At 37.6% G+C, this 24,122-nt stretch overlaps 1 protein-coding gene across 1 annotated transcript in view; it reads left to right on the top strand.

The window, feature by feature from the left end:
- Window positions 1-24,122, top strand: part of Parp1 (Poly-(ADP-ribose) polymerase) — a 411,082-nt gene that overhangs the window by 197,761 nt on the left and 189,199 nt on the right. The window lies entirely within an intron of this gene.

The raw sequence follows: 24,122 nt of genomic DNA, 5'->3' as shown, positions 1-24,122 counted from the left end.
ACAATTAATAGAATTAATTTCATTCTATGTAGTCCTAAATTTTTCATATAATAGATGGAATAAAAGTCAGGAATGCTGTTAGTCACTTGTGTGCTCCAGAGTTTCTGTTGTTTCAGGTAAGTCAGCAAAGCCGGTATGTATTTTACAAGGTGTAAAAGTAGACAACGTATAGCCCTCCTACCTGAGGGGCTATACATTATTTATTCTTCTTATTATTTTTTCAAAATATTTATTCTTGGGTTCGTACGAAATACCGTACAGAAAATGTGATGTATATAAACCCAAGTTACCTTGGGTTCATAAAATCAAGGCTTATCTATAAAATAATAATGTATTACTAACTTACAGAGTGGATTAATTATTCAGCAAGAAATAGGTAAATATTGTGAGCCACTCTTTGCCTAAACTTTTATTAGCTGCTGATGTTTGAAAGCCTGATCGAAATGCATCACTTTGAACTTACAACAATTCTTTTCAATCTAAAAAACAAAAATTTTTAAATTTAATATTAGCTGCTTACATTACACCATAAGGTTGCATGAACAGTTATGTCAAGTGAAAAGGAATTTTCACTTGACATAACTGTTCCATAATTCTAGAATTCCATAATTCTAGAATTAAAATTATGGTGATTCCTTTCATCTCGCAAATCTTCAATTTTGAGACCCTCTAAACATGCAATATGAAACATACATAGTACAATAAAATGAATATTATATGAAATAGCATAAAAAAAGTGTGATGACAGAATATTACTTTAACTAAATAAACCTTACTCTAAATAAATAAATTTCACTTAACTATGTGGAATAATAAAAAAATATATATAAAATCTACCTTCTCTGATGGGATTAAGTGGAAAGAAATGCTTCATGGGTGTTTTTATGCTTGTGAAGCATTCCATTTGCATTATTTTAGGTAGTGTGAGAATAATGGAAGGACTATAATATAAACAATAATGGATGAAAGGAAAAAAGAGAACAGATGAAACTGTCTCTTCCCATTGGGGCTGAATAGTTACGGAAGAGAAGAAAATTAGATTATTAATGAAGTAAAAAAACAAAGAAAATTATTGAAAGTTCAGGTGTGATTATCTTGTTCATTGAGGGTTTGGATATCATACTTATATTCAAGGAGGAAATTTGATGAGGGTGGAGGGAGGATTTGTACAAATGACTGTACATTTCATTCTTCTTAGAAGATTACTGGTCTGTGAATGTTAATTGACCGTTTGATTGATCTAATTGCCATCACTTCACTTGTTTTAAATCCACATTTTGTTTATTGCTTGTCAAATATGATTGATTGACTGACGTTATGAAGTGTTTCCTGATCCTTAAAATGTGCAGCTAGTTGCGATTCTTCTATTTTTTATTTTTTTGTTTTTGTAATTATGTTTTTGTAATTTGGGAATGACATAGTAGTTCTTGTACTTCCAATGTGTGGGTATGTGTAGTTGCATTATTGTTGACTTGAATTCTTCCTGCACTTTAAGTATGAAACATTTTTCTAGATCTAAAAAATGCTAGAGCAAATATTGAGTTTATAAACACTTTCTGTAACATTTTTTTGATTCATTGTGATTCTATCCCTGGATATTATTATGTTCCATTTTGGTTTTTATCCAGTTCTCTTCCAATTTCAAAGATTACTGAAAGAGGTATTGCTGTCATTTGAAATATTAAGTATTAAGATCTATTTCTTGTGTAACATATTTTTCTAAAGAGAAATATTTAAAATGTTCATTATACATATGGGTCTTAAACAGCTATTGGAAAATATTGGTAGGGAGGGATACAGAACATTTGAGATTGCCCATCATCTTGTTCTTAAATTAAAAATGCTAATAGATGTCAAAAATCAATAGCATCAGAAAATAAATGGACAATATTGAAAAGCTCTGATTTTCCTGTAACCATTAAAAGTACAAGGACCAGTACAAAAGTAATGCCTCCTAATTTTTGCTTTCAAAATTGGTGCCTAGATCATTTTGCCTGTCACTGAGTGATCACTAGAGGTCTCTAGTTTCACCACATTTAGTGGCACTGTGATTGGTCTTGTGATTGCAGCACACAGTTCAGAATGGTGATTGAATTTCTTACCAAGGAAGAAGTGACACCCTATAAAAATCCATACACATCTCAAAAATGTTTATGGTGACAGTACTGTAGATGAGAGTACAATTAAAAGATAGGTAAGACAATTTAAGAGTGGGAAAAGTGACATTGTTGAAAAGTCCCGAAGTGGCCTGCCAGTAACATCAGTGACAACAGAAAACAAGAGCAGGATCGATGCCCTGATCAAAGAGAACTGCCCACACTGCAACACGTGAATTGTGTGATGCAGTAGGTATAGGGGAACTTGCTGTGATAACCATCATAAAGGAACTTTATGATGGTTATCACAGCAAGGTTTGTGCCTGGCGGGCACCAAAAATGCTGACACATGAGCACCAAGAAGCTGGAAAGTCATCTGTATGGATGACTCCTTTTCTGTCAAAAGTTGTCAGATATATTTGCACCTTTAAATAGCTTTTTTCAGAACTGACTATGTTTGTTTTTATTCTGTGCATTGCTAATTAAAGTATGAGCTTAAAAAAATTTAACAAAAGCAATTATTAAATCACAAATATCTTACATTAAAAATATACACACTTTAAATATCTAAACATTAACAGACAACAATAATAAATACTTAATCTAAAAAAAATTATTTCTCAACAAAATGTAAAATAAATACAAAAACGATTTTAAAATCATCGAAACTGTAAATAAGCAGTATTCATAAATAAGTAAAAGTGCAGAAAATAAATAAAGCAGGTGAGATTTTAATTGTATAAAAAAACTGGGAATCCATATGGGAACACATGCCACCACCAGCCAACATCCATTTACTGTCCAACTTCAAACTCACAGAACCAACTTTTCAACTTGTTTATTCACTGAACTGTTTTCTGGAACAACCTTCCTTCATACGTATTTTCTGAAAAATACAGTCTACAGAAGTTCAAGTCCAATGTCAACAAATGTTTTCATTCGTCTTCTCAACCTCCAACCCAAGCACAGTACTAAGTACTGTAGGTTCTAATACCTCTCATGTTTGGGGTTTACATAAAAAAAAAAAAAAAAAAATTTTGAAGACAGATTCATTTTTCAAGCCAATTCATGATTTTCATTCATAAACGGGCAAGTTTTTTAAAATTAAATATAACATATTCTTATCAATCTAGCGACTGGCCACCACCCAAGTATTGTTTAGACTGATTCCAAGCTTGTAGAAATATTAGTAAATAAAAGATAATCGTGAAATATTCAGCAACACCAGTGTGAAATATAAGTACTGTATGCATCACAGTCTTGGCTAGAGAATGCAGTTTTAATTGTGTGTGGTCGTGTCAGGTTATTCCTAATTGGGAAATAAGTTGAAGCTTTAACTTAAAAATGGGAAAGCGTCATCGCCTATTTCCTTTAATGAGCCTTCTGTAATGTCTGTCGTACACTGTTGATGGCCTAATTAACTGTCCCCAAACTTCGAGGTCACTGACTTCACATGTTTAAAGCTACAGAGTTGGAATGTGGAGTCATATAGCTCTTCTAGGAATCTTATAAGTTTTAAAGTAAAAAACATTCAGGTCACATCTCGCCAAGTGTGTAGTTGAAATATTTTTGTTTTGTAAACTGGTTGGTCTTTTTTTTTTTAACTCTTTAAAAAGGACAGCCAAATGTCTTTAATGTTTCCCCCGATCGAGTGTCAATCCTATTAAACTCATTAAAATACTTTTAAACTAAAGGAAACTGCAAAAGAGTGGGTAATAGAAACGAAATATGCCAGATTTTGTGCAGAAAAAGGTTATTTAGGCACTGAACTCGAAGTTTCCATGAACACGATAAAAAACACAAACTCATGCCAGTATAATAATGGCATACTCCAAGCGCTTTAAAATATTTGTGCAATATTTGCTGTCCTTTCATATTTACTAGAGATTCTTATTCTATTCTAATAGCTTTAACTAAAAATTTCCTGAAGTGCTTTTCTGAAATTTGCTTATTTGTTTCTTTCTTATTTCCTGTTCACCCTCATCATTAAATGCAAATTCTGTATTCCGCAGTATGTCGTAATTTTATACACACACATATTTTTAATTTAATCTCACTACTTTTGTTTCATGATGCAGTGCCACATTACTGCTCAGTCAGTTGGTACTAGAGAACAAAGCATTGTCTTATGATACATTGCTGCTCAGTCAGGTGGCAATAGAGTACAAAGCATTAAGTTTTATGATGCAGTGCCACATTGCTGCTCAGTCAGATGGCAATAGAGTACAAAGCGGTAAGTTTATTTTATTATTTGAAATACCAGAAAATGGTATGAAGTGACCACTGAGAAATTCATGGATGGTTTAAAAAAAACAATTAACCAGTGGATGGTTGATTGCTGGAACAAACTTCCATCTGTTATTGTAGGAAGTGGATGGTTATATACAAGGAAGTAAACAAACTATTGGAGGGAATGGAATGGTGAAATGGGATTTTTTTTTGGCTGATGCTGTCAATAGCGTTTGTTTCAAAGAATAGTAAGATACAGAGTGGACACTCTCATAGACGATAATGTTAATTCCTTTTACATGTTAAAACGCATATGGCGCACTATGGCCATAGTTGCCGATGCGCCTAAGAAATCCCTAAGTCACCATGGTTGCTTGCCTGGCAGGGCAACCCACTGATGAGTGGGTAGTTATAATTATTGCTTATTAGCATATAAATTAACTCTGATTAAGCACAAAATCACACCAACTCTTATTTTAGGGTTGAATAAATCAAAGGGGAGGGAAACACCTTGCCAGAATGGATGAAATTCATGAAAATACACAGACACATTGCATTTGCAGATCAATGTGGATGTGTTAGAATTACTTCTTTGAACTGTTCCCATCAAAGAGAATTTTGAATGTCTAACACCGTTATAATTTCATTTTCAAAATTTAAAAACGTGTCCCTTTACCGTACCATAATGGTTCCACTATAAGGTAGCATTGGTAAACATTCATAAATCTTAAAATTGAACAACAGCTTTCTTTTTAGAACTGTCCCAAATTAATATGTTACCATTAGTACCTGCATGGTTAGTTCAAAAAGGTAAAAATGTCTTTTATTTGTAGTCAGAACCAGTCATGCTCACAAAGTATGACACCATAATATACAATATTTTATGAAAGTGAGATTACCCCATTTCTAAACATAAATGTACATAATCCTTCCTTACAGTACAATGTTTTTGCAAGTGTTCACTTGTTTGGAGAGGCCTGGATTGAATTCATCACAGTCTGATTTTATTTTAGTGTTGGCAAATTTATTTTATATTTTTTGTGTGTATGTGTACTCTGATTGTTGTCGTAGGGAAATATGTTTTATTTAAAATACACAAATTTGTTGCATAAGCATCTGGCTATGGACAGTGTTGTCGTTTTTAACGGCTATCGCGCTAGAATTGGCTTGTTGTTTTTTTTTTTTTTTTTGAAAAGAAAAATTGCAGGGATGAGTTTATTACTGTGCTAACAAGAGACATATCTGAATTGCCGATCCTTTGATCCTCGCATATGGCGTTCTGATTATTTATTTATTTATTATTATTATTATTTTATTATTTTTTATTTTTTATTTTTTTTTTTGGTTTTTAGGAGCATTAGCAACTAAGGCCATATTGCTCCGGGATATGCGGTGGTCATATCTTGATTAGACCGGCGAACCCCGGTCTAATCAAGAAGTTTGTGCTACGCATTGCTGCTCCTTCCCACCTGGCTATGGAGGCGCATGGCATTCTGAACATGACACTGGTCAGGTTCAGATTGGGAGGGACACTTCCTGTAATTAGTGTTTATCCCGTAGTGTTAAAAATGGGAATAAGCAATGACCAGGCAGAGTAAAGCGTCTACTTCGGTCACTAAAAAGCATTGTTTTGTTAAGTTTATGGTTTTGAGGTTCATTTGCCATTTTCACAACAACATTCTACCCTTGTCTGTTGCCTTGTTTCTATACAGCCAACAAGACCTGGACTTTGTCACTGGCCATGAATAATACATTTTATATGTACTGTATCTGTTCTGATTTTGTTTGTGGTGGGAAAATTTGTTGTCAAGTTAATTGAAGAAGTAACTTGGGAAATGAATTTTCGAAAAAGTTTACTGGTGAAACTACGTTACGAACATTTTTTACGATGCCAGAATTTCCAATATGACTCTGTTCGTGGTTCAAAGGTGCCTCCGTGGGCAGGAGCAGCAGAAGAGCATTCGCTTCTTGACTGGGGTTGGAGCCCGTGATCACCAAATACGGAGGATGCGGAAAGGTCAGGGAATGACTGCCGCATATCCCAGGAGCAATATGGCCTTAGCTGCTAATGCTCCTAAAAACCAAATAACAACAACATCGTGGTTAAATTAGTTAATTCAATTAGTGATTGTCAAGAAAAAAGGTCAGGTTGCGCACCCCTCCCCCACTTCGGGAGGGTGTCAATCTCCCGTGGGATTCAACTTCTACTCCAGACCAATAACACCCACCATCTGTTTACCGAGCGAGCAACAATACAAATGCTGTTACAGCAAAGTACTTTTACCGGTAAATTTCATTTAAACTTTTGCGTGCTTCTCGTGCAGGTTTTCTTTACCTTAGCCAATCCATGATATCCAGTTTTGATACTAATATATACTGCTATAGAGTTATTTATTTATTTTACTATTCTTTGCATTCTGTTGCCATTTGACAGAATGATTTGTAATTTTATTACTCTGGTGTCAGTATTTTTTTTTTTTTTTTTTTTTATTGAAACTTTGTTGAAAGGTCATTTACAGATCAGAGAAAGATATATGAATTTCAGAAAGTTATTTTTCTTGTCTGCACTTTTTTTTTTTTGCGCTTTGTGAACAATGAATATGCATCCTCCTCCGAATAGAGAAGGATGCATTGATTTGTTTTGTGCACAATGCAATGCCAACTTTGTAGCGATTCTGTAATAAGTGATTTTAATTCGAAAATTGTAGATCTCTTAGTACCATTTATAACTGACACAATATAATAGCGTAGCTTAATTTGTAGTATAAGTAATTTTATTATTAAATGTGAATTATTATTCCAGTTTACATTCTGGACATTTATGAATGGTCCATGAAGTTGGCGATCGTCAAATGTATAGGTTGTAATAATAATATGTTACTCATTGCTGTAGATTTATTTTATTTATTTATTTATTTTACCATTCTTTGTCTGCATGGGTAGCACAGTGGAGGAACTTTAATGGGCTTTTTTCACTCCATGACTAAGTTAGTCGGTCTCAGGCATAGATAGAAAATTTTTTTCTCCAGAAATGGGGGTTTTTTCGTCCAGCAAACAGGCAAATCGAACAGAGAACTCTGGGGTTACTGCTTCCCATATGTAGTACTTTACATTTGTCAATGTTAAACTTCATTTGCCACCTCTCAGTTCATTTGCTCAAATTTTTTAGATCCTGCTGCAGCAGCATACTGTCATTAGTATCCTTTACAACCCTGCCAACCTTCGTATCATCTGCAAACTTGGACATTGAGCTTGATATACCATAATCAGTATCATTTATAAAAACAGAAAACAACAATGGACCGAACACTGAACCCTGAGGGACTTCACTAATAACATTAATCCACGATGAGCAGTGTCCATTGATTACCACACTCTGTCTTCTCCCACTGAACCATCCCTTTATCCCTAGCATCAATTTGCCTCCAATGCCACACTGCTCCATTTGTGCAACAGTCTTCCATGTTTTTTTTTTTTTTTTTGGTAGTTGTTGGCGCATAGGCTTCTATGGCCATAATGCACCTCCCAAGGTTTTTGCAGTACTTTGATTCAAGCCTGAGGCGGGAATCGAAGCCGCCACATTTGGGTTGCCAGGCAGGCACTTTACCCACCCGGCTAGTCTTCCATGTGCAACAGTATCAAAAGCCTTTCTAAAATCCAAATATATATGATATCAAAGTTATTCCCTGCATCCAGTTCCTTTGTGACTACATCATAGTATCCAATCAAATTTGTCAGACAAGACTTCCCCTTAACAAAACCATGCTGTGTCTGAGCTATAACTGAACTCTTGTCTAGATGATCCTGAAATGCTTCTTTAATCAGTGCCTCCATTAATTTTCCTGGAACAGAAGTTAAACTAACAGGACTATAATTACTTGTGTCAGCTTTGATCCTCCTTTGTGAATTGTAGCCACATTTGCACATCTCCAGTCCCCTGAGTCCAAAGAAGCTTTCATAATTATGGCTAAGATTTTGCTTACTTCTTTTGCTGCCTCCTTTAATATAACTGGATTGATCCCATCCACCCTAGATGCCTTTTTTATGTTTATCGTCAACAATTTCTCCACTTTCCTCTCAGTTATTACAAAATTATCTAGCTCACTGCCAGATTTTAATTCACCTCTGGCATTCCCCTCTCTGAATAACTCCTCATGGGTGAATGTAGATGCAAAATACTCATTTAGTTTGTTAGCCACCTGAGCAGGGGGGGGAGGCGCCTCCGTAGCCAGGTGGGAATGAGCAGCAGTGCGTAGCACACGCTTCTTGAATAGACCAGGGTTCGAGCCTGTCACCACCAATTACGAAGGATGCGGAAAGGTCAGCAAATGACCACCGCATATCCCCGGAGCAATATAGCCTTAGTTGCTGATGCTCCTAAAAACCAAATAACAACAACAACCTGAGCAGGATCATATACAGTTGAACCATCAACATCCAGTGGACCAATCTGATTTATCCCTTTCCTTCTAGAGTTTACATAGGTAAAGAACTCTTTGCTGTTTTTATTTGCATCCTTTGCCAAAGATTTCTCATAATCTGCCTTTGCCTGTCTAATCTTCTTTGTGACTTGGTTACAGACCAGCTTATATCTATCATAGGCTTCTGTGTCACATGTTAATATATATATATCCCATGCATTTTTCTTCTCTGTCACATGTCTAATTAGTTCAGCTGACATCCATTTAGGCCTAAACCTTGAACAATTTTTTTGAGTTGGTATGTAAAGCCTAGTAGCTTCTAAGATAAATTCTTTGAATGCCTTCATTTTGAATTTGCTGTTGGTAACATTATCAGCTGGTCCGACCGTATAGAATTTAAATACTGTCTCAGACCACCATAGTCACCTTTACCCCTAATGGTAGTAACCTCTTTGCATAAATCCCACTTCAGCACACTGTGATCACTGCCACCTAGTGGTTCCTTTATCTGCAGATTCGTAATGCATGAATTATCACTACTGATAATCAGATCAAGATTATTACTCCCTCTAGTTGCCTCCCGAACATGGCGATGTCAAAAACAATCATCCAATAAATCCACAAAAGCCTTGCTAGTTGTGTGAGTGACCAAACCACAAATTCCAGTCAATATCCGGGAAATTAAAATCCCCCATTATAAGACTCTCTGATTTACTGGCCCATTCTATTTCCCTGTACAATTTCTTATTATACTGATCAGAGTCATTAGGCCTATAACACACTCCTATTGCTTATGTCACACCAAACTGATTTGACACTGCACTGTCCAGCGATGTCAACTGGCTTCACTTCCTTTGATTTTGTGTGTTTCTTAACTAATAGCATAACCCCTCCTCCCTTCCTATCCTGTCTATCCTTCCTGTACCATTGTACACCCCAAATTCCAGTTCTGCATTCCTTATATCTGTGTGACACCACGTCTCTGATATCCCGACAGTGTCTGCCTTTGATGATTCTGAGCAATACCTCAAATGCATCAAATTTATTTACCAAACTCCTAGCATTGGTGTATACACAAGGATACATGCACCTGTTCCTATTCTTAGCTACCATAATACATCCCATGTGTTTACTTGTACTGCAATAACTCCCAACAGTCTCTGAAATACCCTGCATCTTGTTTTTCAGGCTGCTTCTCATTCCAATAGAAGCAGTGCAAGAATCACTTTCACCTCTGCCAGTAAAACTGGCAGAGGTGAAAGTGATTCTTGCACTGGCTACTTTTAATCTATTAGTCCTTGTATCCCCCCCCCAAGCTAACAGTTTTCCAACCCACCTAACACTGTCTCGATAGCATCAGCAAATATTCTTGCAAATTATATTAGCTCCATTATGACAATGGAGATAATATCAAAAGAAAAGTTTCAGGTGTTCAGGCAGGACTTTTACAGAAAAATTCAAGGACATTTTTTACACCCTGTGTTTGTCACAGTTGCAATCTACTTCTAGGGGATATGGCCAAAACCTGTCCTGATGCAATGACCTTTTTTGGGACACTTCAACGTCTGTAAGTGCTCTTTTTAGCACCAACAAAGAAATGGTCAGTGTTCCAAAAATATGTGGTGAAGGGTCTTTTTGCAAAGCCTCTCTGTGAAACAAGGTGGGAGTGTCGAATGGAGCGTGAAGGCTTTAAGGTATCAAGTTGGTGATTTCGATGATATGCTTTTGGAAATAGCATCAGAAGATGCCCAAGCAAGAAGTGAAGCTGAATCACTAGCTAACCAGATCAACGAATACAAGTTTCTTGTTTCATTAGTATTTTGGCATGATTTTTTTTGTTTCACGTAAGTAAAGAACTTCAAAGTGATTCTACAGATCTTGCTACAGCTCTTTCTTCTTCTTCATTTAAAAACCTTCTGTACTGGATGTCCAAGTATAGAGAGATTGGCTTTAAATAAATCTTAGTTGGTGCCACAAAAAATTATTACACGTAGTTGATTACATAAACCTGTATTTGTGTCTGTAAATTACATGTGTTCTCTGGTCGATTTGACTGTTTTGCTGGAAGAAAAAACCTCAGTTACTGGGGGAAAACCTTGTTATCTACGCCTGACACTGACTAACTCAGTCTCACTGAAAAAAAGTCCATTAAAGTTCCTCACATCATCGACAGGATTCGAATCCGGGCCTTTTCCACCCGCTGTGGGGAGGACAGTGATGATACCACTGTGCTCCTCACGCAGACTAGTTGGTGCCACTGAACTTGCGACAGAATAATCTTTTTTGTTTCTTGGGTAAATTTCTAAGAATTCCAAAGGAATTCTTAGAAATTTACCCATTCTTAGACGAGTTAAGAAAACATGCTGCAGATTTAGAATTCACACTTTCAGATGCTAAAATCATTGAAGGCAATGAATTGGTTTAGTCTACACAGATATTATATGATTAATGCTAGTGGAGGAAATGGAAGCATTGAAGCCAATTCTTCCAGAATCGTACTTCGAAAATCCTTTAAATATTTTAAAATTTCTCGCAGCTAATGAAAGAGCCACTGGATTTTCGAATTTATTGATATCACTGAGAATATTTTTAACGATTCCAGTGACTGTAGCATCTGGGGAAAGAAGCTTGTCCCGATTAAAGTTAATTAAAACATAATTAATGTACTAGAAGAAATGCACAGGGCGTAATTTCTTATGAATTTAGATAATAACTATATAATATCAGTGTAGATACACCATAGTTTACACATAAATTTGAACTACGTGTGTAATGTAAAAGGCATCGTTTTAATTGTATCTCATATTGTCGGTGCCTTCACAACGAGATAACTGATATTGCACTACTTCAAATAAATAATGCTTCTCTAGTAGAGAAGACTACTGTTATTTATTTTTAGTGGGTACCACCACCACCCAGACGATCATTTCGAAGCTAGTTGGCTTCATCATCAGAGTGGGTAGGTACCCGGGTAATGCAACATGCCATCACAGCTGCAAAGTTATTTCCACAATATAAGAGATGCCAAATGGTGTATAAATAATAATGTATTAGAAGAAATGCACAAGGCATAATTCCTTATGGGTTCAGGTAATTAACTATATAATATCTGTGTAGATACACCACTTACTGATATCCACTGAAAATAAATAACAGTAGTCTTCTCTACTAGAGAAGCATTATTTATTTGAAGTAGTGCAATACCAGCTCTAACGTTGCGAAGGCATCCACAATATGAGATACAATTAAAACGATGCCTTTTACACTACATACGTAGTTTAAATTTACGGGTAAACTATGGTGTATCTACACCAGTATTATATGATTAATTAAATAATAAATATTTAAATTGTAAATTATTTAATTAAAACATCTAAGGTCGACAACGCTTCAAGAGAGAGAGAGAGAGAGAGAGACTTAGCAGCCTTGCTATTGTATCCATTGAAATGGAATTTAAATGCAAGGAATTTATTTGAGAAAGTCTTCATGGATTTTGCCGAAAAATGGGTAAGAAAAATATCCTTTTGATTAGTTTTGTTTATATTATCAACATGTCTGGTCAATTGTTAACAAATTGTAATAATATAAAAATAATAAACAATTATTAATAGTTTGAATTTTTCAAGGAGCCCCGCCGGCATGCTCTAATCGGGCCCCGCATTTGCTAAGGCTGCCACTATACACGACCGTCCATGGTGTGGAGTAAATAATGTGACATCCGACCAGCATACCTTCTTCCAGTCTTTTAACGCCCAACTCATGCATGCTTTTTGCACCAGGCGAGTCTTTTACACCAATGAACCTTGGTTAGGAGAGGATGCCGTAGGGATCGTCTGCTGGTATAGCCCATACGTGCGAGTGTGCAATGCATGGTCATGCCAGATATTGTTCTGGGTTGGCCCATGTTGTATTGGGTAGTCAACTCTTCAACAGTACTGCGCCTGTACGGGTTGTCAGACCTGTAACCTCAACCTTTCGCTGATCTTTGCAGTTTTGCCATTGGGTCATTGTTTGGCCATTTTGATGACAGTCTTGGTACACTTTAACATGTGATGGCTCTCGAGCACCCCACAAGTTCAGGCATTTGGGAAATCGAGGCACCAGTTCGTTGAACACTCACAATCTGTCCTTTATCAGAGTCCAATAAATCCTTCCTTTTACCCATCACGCTTGGAATTTTAATACTTACTGAACCACTGACATCTTATCTATGCAACGGAGGTCGATTAACTCCGCACACACATGGTCAGCGGGTCACATTCAGTTTTCATAGGGGTGGTCATAATTCAGTGATCATTCAGTGTATATACTAACTGGCCTCTGTAGCCGATGGTCAGGTGCGGGAGTACAGCAGCACACACTCTTTAAGTCGACTGTGTTTCAAGCCCGCGACTGCTAAATACCGTTGATTTGCCAACCCACACTGGACCAGCATGGTAGATTATGGTCCATTTCCCAGTCCATAGAGACCTCCCCTGAATCCAAGGATGCTCTCATGATTATGGCTAAGGGTTTTCTTACTTCCTTCACAGCCTTCCTTAAAATTTAAATTTAACTGGATAGATCCCTTCAACCCCAGGTGCCTTTCTTATGTTTAACTTTCACAATTTCTCTTCCACTTTCTTCTCAGTTCCCTGTTAGAGCTTGATAGTGGTATCCCCTTCCCTAAAGAATTCCCGATGTATGAACATAAATGCAAAATACTCATTCAGAAACCTGGGCAGGATTATCAACATTCAAACCATCGATATCAAATGGACCAGTCCGATTTAATCCTTTCCTTCCTTCCCGAGTTCACATAAGAAGTGTTTGCTGTTTTTCTTTGCCAATGAGATTGGTGAGTGAAACAAAGGGTTGCTCCCACCAAGAAAAGATTCATTTCTGCACATTGCAGCATCTAGAGATCAGGCTCCTGTGAAGTGATCTGATTTAGGTGTTTAAGGCTTACAATGGATTGAGCATTGAGTAAGCTCAATCTCATGGGTTTCTTCCTCTTGCTCAAACCACACACACACACACACACACGGCAGTCACAAATAGGAAGAATTAGGTAAAATGAGGTGTGTGTGTGTGTGTGTGTGTGTGTGTGTGTGTGTGTGTGTGTGTGTGTGTGTGTGTGTGTGTGTGTGTGTGTGTGTGTGTGTGAGTGAGTGAGTGAGTGAGTGAGTGAGTGATACTGTATAAGCTTACTTTCTTGCATCATTTGCCACTACTACCACCACCATACTAATTCGATATTTCACCTGCCACCCATGTTGACTGCATTCACTGCCTTAGATTTATATGCTTCTTATCCCTACAATTTCTACATTTTGGCTTAATCAGTTTTACAAATTCATCAAATTTATTTACTATGCTACTAGCATACATGCAAGTATATGTGCACCTTTACTTTTAGCTATCTTAGCATAGCCCATCTTTATTTGCTTGTTCCAAGGGGCCCTCGAAATCTCAAACATGTTTTGGTTGGGGACTTTGACTTTTATTATTTCAGCAGCATGTTCCAGCAGAAGCAGTGATAGAATGTCTGCAGATGTAATATATTTATTGGACTGCGTATTTCACACAAGCTGGCAGTTTTATGTTAGCATCCACTGCCTCGTTAGCATCAGCAAATATACTTGTTTCTCCTGTTAACAATTTAGGGAGTACAATGTGTACAGAATGGATAGATAGGAAGGGAGGAGGGGTTATGCTGTTAATTAAGAAAAACACAGTAATCTTCTAATTGGGTGATGCTAGGTAGCCATCTTTTTTCAATACATGATGGAAAATTTGAAGACATCTCAGTCAGATTATTTCAGAAATCTGATGCCTCATTGTTTCATTTCTTCTTCCCTTCATTTCTGTATTCTGATTAACATTTCAGCAATATGTTAATCTTACTAGAGGGTTAATTATAAAATGATACTTGAACACAATCAGAATCAGTATCTCTTTTAATATTTAATATAATTCTTTTAATTTAAATCTTCAAAAATTAATAATTAATGCATGTTGTGAGGATTATCCCGAAAGTAGTGCATACTGTGCACGTGTTCCTCACTCCATATTATTGCATGACTGACATTTATTAGGGCAGTAATTTGAACTTTACTTTGGTTTGCTTGACACAGAATTCCTGTATTGAATATCTTTTATAGGCTTTTAAAAATGGATGGTGATATTGCTTCCTTCATGTCAGATCAAAGATCATTTATGAAAACTGAAAATTTGCACAGTAGTACGATGACGCAAATTTATGATTTGCTAAGGGTAGTCTGTAGTGGGTGAATTGGAGATGGTATTACGATTTCACGTTGGTCTAAAATATTTCAAGACCAGACCAGTGTTGAGGAGAACAAGCACTTGGTTGGAATGAGAACATTGTTGGAGAAGACCACATTTTGGACCCAGAAAGGCAGGTGACCTGTGAAAAAAAAAATAGCCAACAAATTCTGACTATTCTTTTTTATTAGCCATATGGTACAAGGAAGCTTGAGGCTTATGCTGTATCAGACAAAAAAAACTTTCTGAGAGAGAGAGAGAGAGAGAGAGAGAGAGAGAGAGAGAGAGAATGATGATATGGCAACTGTTTACTGAATTTTAATTGAGTGTTAGAAAATGAAAAGTCACCACCTTGAACTTATCAAAAACAAAAGACCCCCTCTTGTTTTAATATCGAATATGCTTCATTTTTGTGGCAGAGCTTAGCTGGGTGGTTATCTGCTTGAAACTAGAGTTGAGGGTATTATTTATAGTGCTCTGCCAGGTTGTTGTCATTGTGCCGTCCGGTAATTTAGTTGTTGGATTACATATTGTACTAAGCAGTCGAAACTAATCAGTGGAAACAATGCCATACAACATCATGTGATACAGATTTACACTGGTGCTTTTGGCGGGGGGGGGGGGGAGAATCAGCCAACCTGTGATAATTCTGTCATGTAAGGGATAAGGAATGCCTCCATGAGGCATTCCTGCCTCATGGAGGCAGGCCAGAACCACTGTGGTATTCATTCAAGTGCATTCTGATGCATTATCTCTCACTCAGGTATGATCATCATAGCAAGTTCCCATCCTCTTTTTCCAGTAGTAAGGCCAGTAATAGTGACAAGTAAGCATTATGTATGAACTACCACTTATTTTTCACAAGGGCAGCACTGTTTGACTTCTATTATTACAGCAGCGTATTTGATCATAACCTGTTCAGTTCCTTAATCATAAGCAGCACAATGAACTGCCCTTTGTCATTGTGTGAACTTCCCTTAGTGAGATGTGCTGTTGGTAGTAGTAGTAGTAGTGGCATGTGATGAAAGAAAGCATGTGTATGAGCTTATGCAGCATCAGCCAAAAAAAAAATCACACCATTCCCTCCAAATGCCTGTTCAGTTACTCCTTAAATTTATTCAACCTATCAACTTCCACAATGACAGATGGAAGTTTGTTCCACCAATTAACCACCCGCTGGCTAAAGGCAAATTTCCGCACATCTGTTCTACATCTGTCCTTTCTTAATTTGAATTTATAGCCCCCTTAGGTTCGTAATCTCAACAAGTGGAAGGATCCCATCAGAATTCAGCGTCCTCGACCCATTCAAAGCCTTATACACCTCAATCAGATCAGCGCAGGTGCCTACTCTCCAGCCACTGCAATTTGCAGAACTTAAGCCTCTCTTGGTAAGAGGATCCCTTCATTCCCCTCACCAATCTTGTTGCCCTTCTCTGTACACGCTCAAGAAAATCTACATCCTTCCTAAAATGAGGCCTCCAGACCTGTACGCAGTACCCAAGGCGTGGCCTGACCATTGCATTATACAGAGGGATAATCACCTCCTTTTCCCTGCTAGCAAAATTCCTATATATTATTGACAAAACCCCATGATCTGCACTGGCAGCCTGTCTGCATTGCTCAGAAAACTTCATATCTGACAGCACAATTACTCCCAGGTCTTTCATTTTCTACCACCTTAAGTGTAGTACCATACAGTTGGTACATTTCTCTATGGTTACTTCTACCCATATGCAGTACTTTGCATTTGTCAAGGTTAAACATCAGTTGCCACTTCTTAGCCCATCTGCCCAAATTATCTAGATCCTGTTGCAGTAGCACACTGCCATTACTGTCATTAACAACCCTGCCAACCTTTGTATCATCTACTTCGAGGATACAAAGGTTGGCAAACTTCGACACTAAGCCTGATATACCTTCATCAATATCATTGATAAATATACAAAACAACAATGGACCCAACACCGAACCCTGTGGGACTCCACTAATAACATTAGTCCACGAAGAGTAGCACCCATTGATTACCACCCTCTGTCTTCTCCCACTTACCATCCTTTTATCCATTGTAGCAACTTACCATTAATACCATTCTGCTCCAATTTGTACAATAGCCTTTCATGTGCAACAGTGTCAAAAGCTTTCCTGAAATCCAAATATATGATATCAAAATTATTTTTTGCATCCAGTTCCTTTGTAACCACATCATAATATCCTATCAAATTTGTCAGACAAGACTTTCTTAACAAACTCATGCTGTGTCTGAATTATTGCTGCAGCCTTGTCTAGATGATCCTGCAATGCATCTTTAACCAGTGACTCCATTATTTTACGCACAGAAGTTAAACTAACTGGTCTGTAATTACTCGTGTCACCCTTCGATCCCCCTTTGTGAATTGGGGATACATTTGCACATCTCCAGTCCTTGGGAACCTCCCCTGAGTTCAAGGATGCTCTCATAATTATGGCTAAGGGTTAGCTTAGTTGCTTTGCCGCCTCCTTTAATATAACTGAATAGATCCCATCCACCCCGGGTGCTTTAGCATTAGCATTAGCATTAGTAGAGGCATTTGATGCAAGAAAGCAAGCTTATGCAGCATCAGCCAAAAAAAAAAAACCCACTTCCACTTCACCCCTCTGTTCGTTCAAAATACCTGTCCAGCTGAGCCTTAAACTTATTTAGGCTATCAACCTCCACCACAAGGGATGGAAGTCTGTTCCACCAACCAACCACCCGCTGGCTAAAGGCAAATTTCCGCACGTCTATCCTACATCTGTCTTTCCTCAATTTGAATTTATGCCCTCTCAGGTGATTTTTCTGAGCTAGAGGAAGAATCCCATCAGCATTGAGCATGCTTAAACCATTCAAGGCTTTATACACCTCTATCAGATCACCTCGCTGGTGCCTAGTCTCCAGACACTGTAATTTGCAAAACTTAAGCCTTTCTTCGTAAGAGCACCCCTTTGTTCCATTCACTAATCTTGTTGCCCTTCTCTGTACTCGTTTCAGCAGCTCTACATCCTTCTTGAAATGAGGCCTCCAGACCTGTATACAGTACTCTAGGTGTGGCCTGACCATTGCCTTATACAATGGAATAATCACCTCCTTATCCCTGCTGGAAAAATTCCTGTATATCATTGACAATACTCCATGAGCTACTCTTGCAGCCCGTCTGCACTGCTCAGAGAACTTCATATCTGCCTGCACAACCACCCCCAAGTCCCTTTCATTCTCTACCAATGTCAGTGTAGTACCACAGAGTTGATAAGTTGCTCTGGGGTTGCTGTTTCCCATGTGTAGTACTTTACATTTGTCAATGTTAAACTTCATTTGCCACCTCTCAGCCCATCTGCTCAACCTTTCCAGATCCTGTTGCAGCAGCATAGTGTCAGTAGTGTCCTTGACAACCCTGCCAACCTTTGTATCGTCTGCAAACTTGGACATTAAGCCCGATATACCATCATCAATATCATTTATAAATACAGAAAACAATAATGGACCCAACACTGAGCCCTGAGGGACTCCACTAATAACATCAGTCCACGATGAGCAGTGTCCATTGATTACCACTCTCTGTCTTCTCCCCCTCAACCACCCCTTTATCCATAGCAGCAATTTGCCTCCAATGTCACACTGCTCCAATTTGTGTAGCAGTCTTCCATGTGCAACAGTATCAAAAGCCTTTCTAAGATCCAAGTATATAATATCAAAGTTATTCCCTGCATCCAGTTCTTTTGTGACTGCATCATAGTATCCAATCAAGTTGGTCAGGCAAGACTTCCCCTTAACAAAACCATGCTGTGTCCGAGCTATAACTGAAGTCTTGTCTAAATGATCCTGCAGTGCTTCTTTAACTAGTGCCTCCATTAATTTTCCTGGAACAGAAGTTAAGCTCACAGGATAACCAATGATATTCCAATTAACATTGGAATATCATTGGTTTGGCTGAAACAAGAAGAAGAAATGAATCACTTATAAGTTTATCAAGTGGAAATCTGCTGTACACCAATGGAAACAGTGAAAGGAGTGAAGGTGGAGTTGGGTTTCTGGTACATAAAGATTTTAAAAACAACATTTTCGAATTCAGAAGTATATCACCAAGGGTGTCAAGACTAATACTCAAGATTTCTAAGAGGTACAAGCTAAAGATTATAATGATTTATGCACCAACATTGAGCCATGATGAAGAAGAGGTTGAAGAAATGTACACCGAAATTGAGAGTCTTCTAGATGGGTTTTCTGCTCATCTATTATCTGCTCATCTATCATGCTACACTATTATCATGGGTTTTCATGATAATAGTGTAGCATGGGAGATGTCAATGCTAAGGTTGGAAAAAGACAAATAAGTGCAGAAAGGGGAACTATAGGAAATTTTGGAATTGGTGAAAGAAATGAGAGGTGAAAGACTTGTGGAATTTGCAGAATCTCAAGAACTGTCAGTAATGAACACTTTTTTTCAAGAAAAGGGTGAACAGAAAGTGGACATGGAAAAGTCCGAATGGATTAACTACTAATGAAATCAACTTCATCCTCACTAACAGAAGATATATTGTGAATAATGTTACCGTCCTGAATAAGGTAAATGTTGGAAGTGATCACAGAATGGTAAGATGTACACTTGATATAGATGTAGGAAAGGAAAAAACTGACTCGAGTAAATAATACAAAGGTCTTTGAGATAACAGAAGAGGAGAAAAAGCAGTATGTACTGGAACTGAAGAACAAGTTTGAGCTTCTGCAGACTGCTCAGGACCAAGATATCAACGAGGAATATTACAACTTTCTGAAAGTGATAAAGCCCAAAAAACCTATAGGGAAAAAGAAATCCAAAGAAAAAATTAGTCAAGAAACACTTGTCATGATGAAAAGAAGATGACAAATGAAGAGCAAGAAAAACACAGACAGGGAGAAAATTGAGTATACTGAGTTATGCAAAGCCATTAGAAAGAGACTCAGAGAGGACATAAGAAGATTTAACACAAGAAAAGTAGAACAAGCATTAAGGGAAAACAAAGGATTTAAATCAGCAGCCATGAGCAATAATACAGAAAGACAAATGATACTGAAACTGAAGAATAGCGATGGTGTACTTATAAACAGCAGAGAAGTCATAATTCAAATAGCAGAAGACTACTATAGAGAATTATACAAGGAGCAGGGGAATGATGCTAGCAGTGGGGAAGATGGATTGCAAAGTAGCAACACATACGACATACCCGATATTCTTCCTGATGAGGTAGAACATGCGTTGAAGAAAATGAAGAATCAGAAAGCCCCGGAGGAAGATGAAGTTACTGTAGAGTTGTTAAAATTGGGAGGAAGACACGTAACACAAAAACTGGCAAGGCTCTTCACAAAGTGCATTAGAAAAGGTGTGACGGCTAAGCAGTGGAATAATGCAATCATAGTTTTGCTGCATAAGAAAGGAGATAAATCAGAAATTGGAAATTATAGACCAATTAGCTTGTTATCCCACATCTACAAGTTGTTCACAAGGCTCATTACTAGCAGATTAGAAAGAATACTTGATGAGAATCAACCGAAAGAGCAAGCTGGCTTTAGGACAGGATTCTCAACTATGGATCACCTCCACGTAATATCACAGCTAATGGAGAAAGCAAATGAATATAAAACACCATTATGCCTGGCATTTGTGGATTATGAAAAGGCATTTGACTCCATACAGCATAAGGCAATGTTTCGGGCACTGGAAAGACAAGGCATTGATACCCCATATATTATGATTTTGAAGAAAATATATGAGTGTGCTACCCACTTTATTAGACTAGACAAAGACAGTAGGAAATTTAAAATTGAGAAAGGAGTTCGACAAGGAGACACAATATCTCCGAAGCTGTTTACTGCTGCCCTTGAGGAAGCTTTCAGAAGATTAGACTGGTCGCAGAAAGGAGTCAATGTGAACGGAGAGTACCTAAACCATTTACGATTTGCAGATGACATTGTGGTCATAAGCCACGATCCCAAAGAATTAGAGGAAAATCTTAATCAGTTATGCACAGCTAGTAAGGATTTTGGACTAAAGATGAATATGGCTAAAACAAAAGTAACGATGAACAAGTATGCCACAGAAAGGGAAATAATGATTGAAGGAGCAGTAATTGAAAAGGTGGAGTCGTATACTTATCTGGGACAAGTTATTAGCTGTAATAATGATAAATGGCTGGAAGTCAAGAGAAGAATAAATTTTGGATGGATAGCATTCAGGAAATATAGTAACATACTGAAAAGCAATATCCCAGTTTGTCTGAAACGTAAAATAATGAACCAATGTATACTCCCCACCATGACTTATGGAAGTGAAACTTGGGCACTCACCAAAAGAATGGAAGAGAAGCTGAGAACTACACAGCGAAGAATGGAACGAATCATATTGGGAATCAGACTGTTAGATAAGAAGAGAAACACGTGGATTAGGCAGCAAACTCAAGTAAAGGACATTCTTATCAAAACTATAGTACTAAAATGGTCTTGGGCAGGACACATAGCTCGAAGACATGATGACAGATGTACTAAGAAAATAACAGAATGGTATCCAAGAGGAGCTAGAAGAAAACCTGGAAGACAAAGGCGGAGATGGATAGATGAAATTCAGGAGTTTGTGGGTAGTAAATGGATGGCCAGTGCTCAAAACAGAAAGAACTGGAAAGTTGCTGGAGTGGCTTTCATCCTGCAGTGGATTGAAAATGGATGTGATGATGATGATCCAGCATTCTTTCATTCCATGGGTGGAATGAAAGAATGCTGGATAGCCTACTTTGGAAAGGGATAATAGAGTGCAGCTGTTTCTCATGACACTGCCTAGGATTGGCAGTGTCCGGTAGAATTGGTATTGGTATTTAAGGGCAAAAGGGCAACGTTGGCCAAAATGTGCAACCTTAGGTAGTGATGTGGATAAAAATGAATGCAGATGCCTGTCTTAACATTCAACAATTCCATGTTCCTTACAATGTGGTAGTTCTTTGGTGCAGACCCATGTTTTTTCCAATGGAATAATGCTCAATGTCATGATGCCAATGCTGTTCAGAAATGGTTTATGGACATGAATATACAAAATTTAGAATGGCCAGCACAGGGTGGTCCAATATCTAGAGATGATATTTAAAACAAAAACCACAGAATCCACATTTGTTCCCTATGAAATGTTGGTTGATGGCCCTACCAACAAGTACCATGTCAATAGCTCAACAGGTCACCATTCTGAAGGAAGAATGGATGACTATAACCACTGCAGTCATAGGCTTTCCATCAAAAAACATTGATGGAAAGCCTACCCAACAGAGCAGAGTGTGTCAGAGCAGACAAAGTGGGTCCAACATGCTACTGAAAGAATGGCAGTAATATTCGATAGCAAACCAATGTGTCCAGATACTTTTTGAAGGATAGTATACATGTTAAAATTCTGCAAATTCACTTACATCATTTGTCTAGTACATATGAACTTATGTATAATATCGGGGTTTAGATACACCATAGACACTGTTTAAAAAAAAAAACCACAAAGCAGTTGCTGCGGGCACCACTCGCCCCCTCTCACACTGCGCTCCGCCTCCACGACGAGCCGCCACGACACTGCACCACCTCAAACAAGCAACGCCCCACCAATAGAGAAGACCACCGCCACCTATTCCCAGTGAGCACCACCACCCAGACACGCCTCAAGGCCATTGGCCTATCATCATTGGGTGGGCGTTAATATTGTGCGATTAACTTCACAACTGGGTCGTCATGTCTGCAATACTAGGGTACCTGCCCACCCACTGATGACAGGCCAAAAGCCCTGAAACATGTCTGGGCGGCGGCACTCACTGAGAACAAGCAACAATAGTCCTCTCCACCAGCGAAGCGTCACCTATTTGAGGCAGTGCAGCACCACGGCAACTCGCCGCGAAGGCAGAGCACAACATGAGAAAGAGCAAACGACGCCCACAACAACCACTTTGCAGTTCTTTTTTTAAGAGTGTCTATGGTGTATCTAAACACCGATATTATATAGATACTAAACTCTTAAAGTATTATGCCATGTGCATTTAATTATTTTAAATATGAACTTATGTAAAAGATTAATCTTGAATGATTACTCCAGCAAGAATATAAGTATTTTACAGCTTAAAATTATAAGTATTACCATGTACAGTGTAACTGAAATAGGCTATCACTAATTACAATCATTGAAAAATTAAATAAAATATCAACTAGATATGAATTAACTTTATATGCACATATAAAGTTAATTTATATGCATATTACTGTCATTAAAGCACAAATGTATATATAACAGATACCTTCAAAAAGTTCTACCTATTAATTTTTTATTACTTTGCAAATGGCATAAGTGAAACTGCTGCTTTTCATGAAATACATTTCAGCATTTCCTACAACAATTTATCCACTTCTGGAAAGCTATGGGAGGGGGGGAGTGTCTGGGTGTGTGTAGACCAAGGCTTACCAATACTGAGATTCCGGGATCTCGGTCATTTTATTCAACATTTGAAATACCAGTATTGATACAAAAATGGCGGTTTTTCGGTACCAATTTAAAAAATAATTGTTTATGATTTATTTGCATAAAGGTTATAAAATCAAAAACAATAAATCATTAATATTACAGAATTTGTAACAGAGCGATTGTTATACACAATACAAATGCAACAGAAACCTGAAAACATCATGAAACTGTAAGACATAAAATCTTACAAATATATTTTTCATAGTAAGTATAGTGTGTGTGTGGAAGAAAAGCACTTAAGGAATAACGAAAACATCATTACGGAAATATTTCTATTAGTGGCAGTAGACCTGGTAGGGCACTTAAGGAATAGGGTAAACAATGGTATGGCAAGTGCGGAAGGGTTAAAATTAAAAGCTTCTGAACAATAGTGTAATCCTTCTATTACACTGCTACTTGAGGATGCAATACTTGAGTGCATTTTGAGAAAGGGTGTCAGTATGGAGCAGTTAAAAGGTATTGTCAACAGGTCATCTAGAGGTAAAGATGAAAGCATTTCATTGTGTAGGAAAAATATTCTGTTTTTCCTACCAAAGGAAGATGAGTGAGTTTAAAGAATAACACCATGATTGGGTCAGGTT

This window comes from Mastigoproctus giganteus, chromosome 6 (assembly GCF_048544385.1).
Source record: "Mastigoproctus giganteus isolate SK-2022 chromosome 6, ASM4854438v1, whole genome shotgun sequence".
NCBI lineage: Eukaryota > Metazoa > Arthropoda > Arachnida > Uropygi > Thelyphonidae > Mastigoproctus > Mastigoproctus giganteus.
The sequence above is the reverse complement of the archived record's forward strand: the minus strand, read 5'-3'. Positions and strand labels throughout refer to the sequence as shown.